Here is a 5,245-nt window from a genome sequence, read left to right on the forward strand (position 1 = left end):
TCAAATAAATTGATCAAGCTTTTCACCAATCGGACTTAAGCTATTTCTTAAGTACTTACGAAGCTACTTTTCGATCACAATTTATTTGCTCAAAAGGTAAAAGACAGTAATATTGAAGAGATGAGTTTGGAGGGATGCAAACGCTATTTAGAGTGGTTTGGCACAATCCTTGTCCTACGTCCACTTTCTTTCTCAATTGCTATTGAGAAGTTCCACTATTGCCAAGCTTCAAGGTGCTCGCGCAAAACCTTTTACAATCCGAGTCCTTAGTTTCTAACACCTCACGGTATATGATCACCACTCGTGTACTAACCCACTCCACTTAGAGATACCTTCTCTAAGATTTGCCTTGAGTACTTAGTATACTTCTTTGGTATCCTCACCGACTATAGTGTTTATAACTCTTGACTCAACCTTGGAGATCACACTCCAATTTACAAAGTGTACAAGAAAACAATTCTCAAAGAATTGTTGAGACGAAATGAGTACTCTCTAGAAGAGGGTATGATTACAAGTTTAGCACTATTGAACCAATTGATATTGCTCTCTCAAATTGTGTATTATAACACCTTAAAAATGTGTAGAATGAAAGAATATGAACAAGATAGTTTGCAAATACTCACATATGTGAAATAAGGCTTCAATCCATCTATTTATAGACTCCCCAAACCTTAGAAACGTTGGGGAGTTAATGGGATGGAGCCGTTTTGTTAAAACTAGCCATTTTTTTATGTTTTTGAATCATTTGCATCAATGCATAACACTTTGCATCGATGCAAATGTGTCTTTGAAGCTGAAACTTGAATTTTCAGCTAGGTTGCATCGATGCAAACATCTTTGCATCGATGCAACAAGTCGTCGCATGCTTTGCATCGATGCAGGATGAGTGTGCATCGATGCAAACCTTAATGAATGGCTTAAAATCACTTCAAAATGTTTAGGATTGATCTCAAACTTGTTGGAGTCAATTCCTATGCTTTTGTACCTTTGAAAACAAGTTTTTAAACCATTTGGCTAGCATCGAATTGCAAGATGTGCATCAAAACATTTTGTGAGTGTGTGTTGAGAGATTTAGCAATTGGTTCTTAACAAGAAGTTACCTAAGTCCTAAGACACTATACTTGTCTTCAAATGTTGTGGACTTGAGTTTCTTGTTGTTGTTGTGTTGCTTTCAACTCTTCATTCCTCAACGTTGAATGTTGGTTGATCTTTCAACATGCTTGTTCATTCAAGTTGTTTGTTGGTTTGTCTTTCATGTCGTTTGTTGGTTTGTCATTCATCAAAACCTACGAATACAAACTTCGCATACAAGCAACATGATTTACAAAAACTGTTCAGAAGCAAAAAGCTAATAGCCCCGCTCATCTAATTAAGACTGATCTTCATAGATGTTTTTGGAATTCATTGTATATTCTCTTCTTTTTATCCTATTTGATTTTTAGTTGCTTGGGGACAAGCAACAATTTAAGTTTGGTGTTGTGATGAGCGGATAATTTATACGCTTTTTGGCATTGTTTTTAGTATGTTTTTAATATATTTTAGTTAGTTTTTATTATATTTTTATTAGTTTTTAAATAAAAATCACATTTCTGGACTTTACTATGAGTTTGTGTGTTTTTCTATGATTTCAGGTATTCACTGGCTGAAATTTAGGGACCTGAGCAAAAATCTGATTCAGAGGCTGAAAAAGGACTGCAGATGCTGTTGGATTCTGACTTCCCTGCACTCGAAGTGAATTTTCTGGAGCTACAGAAACCCAATTTGTGCGCTCTTAATTGCGTTGGAAAGTAGACATTCTGGGCTTTCCAGCAATGTATAATAGTTCATACTTTGCCCGAGATTTGATGGCCCAAACCGGCGTTTCAAGTCAACATAGAAATTCTGGCGTTGAAACGCCAGAACTCCCATAAAAGCTGGAGTTAAACGCCCAAACTAGCACAAAATCTGGCGTTTAACTCCAAGAAAAGTCTCTACACATGAAAGCTCCAATGCTCAGCCCAAGCACACACCAAGTGGGCCCGGAAGAAGATTTCTGCATTAATTACTTATTTCTGTAACCCTAGGCTACTAGTTCTCTATAAATAGGACCTTTTGCTATTGTATTTTCATCTTTTATTGGTCTTATGCTATCTTAGACCTTTATGGGGGCTGGCTATTTGACCATGCCTGGACCTTCATTACTTATGTATTTTCAACGGTGGAGTTTCTACACACCATAGATTAAGGTGTGGAGCTCTGCTGTTCCTCATGAATTAATGCAAAGTACTATTGTTTTTCTATTCAACTCAAGCCTATTTTTGTTCTAAGATATCCATTCGTTCTTCACATGATGAATGTGATGATCCGTGACACTCATCACCATTCTCACCTATGAACGCGTGCCTGACAACCACTTCCGTTCTACATGCAATCAAGCTTGAATGTGTATCTCTTGGGTTTCTAATCTAAGATTAGAACCTTCGTGGTATAGGCTAGAATCATTGGCGGTAATTCTTGAGATCCGGAAAGTCTAAACCTTGTCTGTGGTATTCCGAGTAGGATCTGGGAAGGGATGACTGTGACGAGCTTCAAACTCGCGAGTGTTGGGCGTAGTGATAGACGCAAAAGGATCAATGGATCCTATTCCAACATGATCGAGAACCAATAGCTGATTAGCCGTGCGGTGACAGCACATTTGGACCATTTTCACTGAGAGGACGGGAAGTAGCCATTGACAACGGTGATGCCCAACATAAAGCTTGCCATGGAAAGGAGTATGAATGATTGGATGATGGCAATAGGAAAGCAGAGGGTCAGAAGGAACAAAGTATCTCTATACACTTATCTAAAATTCCTACCAATGAATTACATAAGTATCTCTATCTTATTTTATGTTTTATTCATATTTTAATTATCAATTCTTCATAACCATTTGAATCTGCCTGACTAAGATTTACAAGATGACCATAGCTTGCTTCAAGCCGACAATCTCCGTGGGATCGACCCTTACTCACGTAAGGTTTATTACTTGGACGACCCAGTGTACTTGCTGGTTAGTTGTGCGGAGTTGTGATAAAGAGTTGAGATTACAATTGTGCGTACCAAGTTGTTGGCGCCATTGATGATCACAATTTTGTGCACCAGCGAACCCCACTTGTTGTCCTTCAGGGACATGTTGCACCTGCAGAGCCCGCTTGACAAATGGATTTTTTTTGTCGGTATAGAAATTATCAAATGATCAATCGTAGTATAGTCTAAACCGACGCAAAATCCTTCATCAAACAAATCTACAATCTATATCCGAGTGTACTAGTCTCCCGAGTCGTTCTCCCTTGGAATTGCCAAAGTGTGCATCTTATTGATTTAGTAAGCCTTGTTGGGATTCTTTGAAGGTTTTAGCAAAGTAATGAGAAACAAACAATCAATTATCAAAAGACTTGGCTTAGGGTTGGCATTAGAAACTCTATCCTTATAGTCCCTTCAATGTTGATAACAATTAGGCCTTGCTTCATTTAGTCATCCCCTAGGTATAGAGGAAGGTCAAATGAAAGCAATCAACTTGAGTCACAAGTCCTAGCTTCACCTTATGGGAATCTAGCTTTAGTGCACTCCAAGCCAACTAGCAATCCCTAATTCCAAATCAACTATTGATGCAACTATTCAACTTCTTCCAAGGACCAAACCCTATGCCAAGTGTAAAAATTCTACTCCATAACTAGTGTTGTCATTTTATCAAACATGTGATGAGCAATAAGGAAAGTCATAGTAAAATGGGAAGAAAAGTCAAATTGAAAGTATTGCAACACAAAGATCTAACAAGTCTCAAAGAGTAGCAATGAAAATCCAAAATAGAGATGAAATCCAAAATTACAAGGTTGAATTCTAGATCTATGAGAATTGATCAATTGTATCTACTACTTGAAATTGGAGAAGAAAATCTATACAATCAACAATTATTCAGTGCATGCATACAATTATCATGAGGTCTTTTTCCTAGGTTGTAATGGGGTTAGGGTCAAGGTAGGGTCGTATATGGCTAGTGGACTTAGGATTTGAATCTTTGATTAACTTGAACTTTTCCCACCTACCTATATAATGACCTATACAATTAAGTGCTAACCTAACTACCCATTCCTCACTTTTCCACATACTCATGCATTTTCTTTTCGTTTCACTATACTTATGCATTGATTCCTCTTGAGCTCCACTTTGGGCCATTTTGTCCCCTTTTCATTATTTTTCCTCTTTCTTTTTTTTTCTTTCTTTTTCTATATTTTATTTTTTTCTTTTCTTTTCCATATTGTTTTTCTCAATTTTTTTTTCTATATACAAGAGCGTCAATGCATGAGGTTTTACATTTGATCAATGCATGAGTATGTACCCAATTCCCAATATTTTCAATAATAATACAAAATACCCTCTTATTCACCCAATGTCCCAAGGTTCCCACACTTGAATGATACTCACACACACTAGCCTAAGTTAATCAAAGATCCAAATAAGGACTTTTATTGTTTTCCGCTTAAAGGCTTGTAATGTGCTAAATTAAGAACAAAGTGGGTTGATCGCAGGCTCAAATTTGGCTAACAAAGGAAGATAGAAGGTAAGGCCGTTTGGGTGAGTGAGCTAATGAAATGGATTGGCGGATGGCATGCGGAACGTCGACCGGTTTCTCGGTCAAGATGCACCATATCAATAAGGCAAGCTCGGCGGTGATGGATGACCCATGTGTGCTTGGGAGCACGTAGTGAGCTAGAATTTGGGCCCATGCCGTGGCTTCTTGGGTGAGGTGGCGGACATCTAAACCCTTGGGTCTTCGCTTTATGGTCCCCCGAATCCAATATGCGTCGGGTAAAGCAATGACGCGGAGGATCGCACTCCAATCGAATGCGCGGTCAACGCATGTAGCCAAGACTTCTTGGTAGGCGTCATATGCATCCGTTGACGGTTCAATCCCAAGGACTTCTCGGATGGTTTCCACGGTGACCGACACTTGTTTCCGGCGCACAAATATTGATGTGAGATGAGGTGAGTGGAAGTTGGAGTAGAATTCCACCACCCATGAGAGATTGGCCTCCGTTGGTTGCCTCAAGAGGAATCTCCAATGCCTCCGGTCAATGTGTGGCATCACAATCGGACTGAGGTGAGCCAGTAAGACTAGGAGGGGTTCCGGATGGTAATTCCTTTCAATAATTCTGGAGTAAACAAGTTCGCAGTAGCGGTTGGGAAACTTGTTTGAATCCTTTGGAGGGTTGTCCTTCTCTAG

This window comes from Arachis ipaensis, chromosome B06 (genome assembly GCF_000816755.2).
Source record: "Arachis ipaensis cultivar K30076 chromosome B06, Araip1.1, whole genome shotgun sequence".
Classification (NCBI taxonomy): domain Eukaryota; kingdom Viridiplantae; phylum Streptophyta; class Magnoliopsida; order Fabales; family Fabaceae; genus Arachis; species Arachis ipaensis.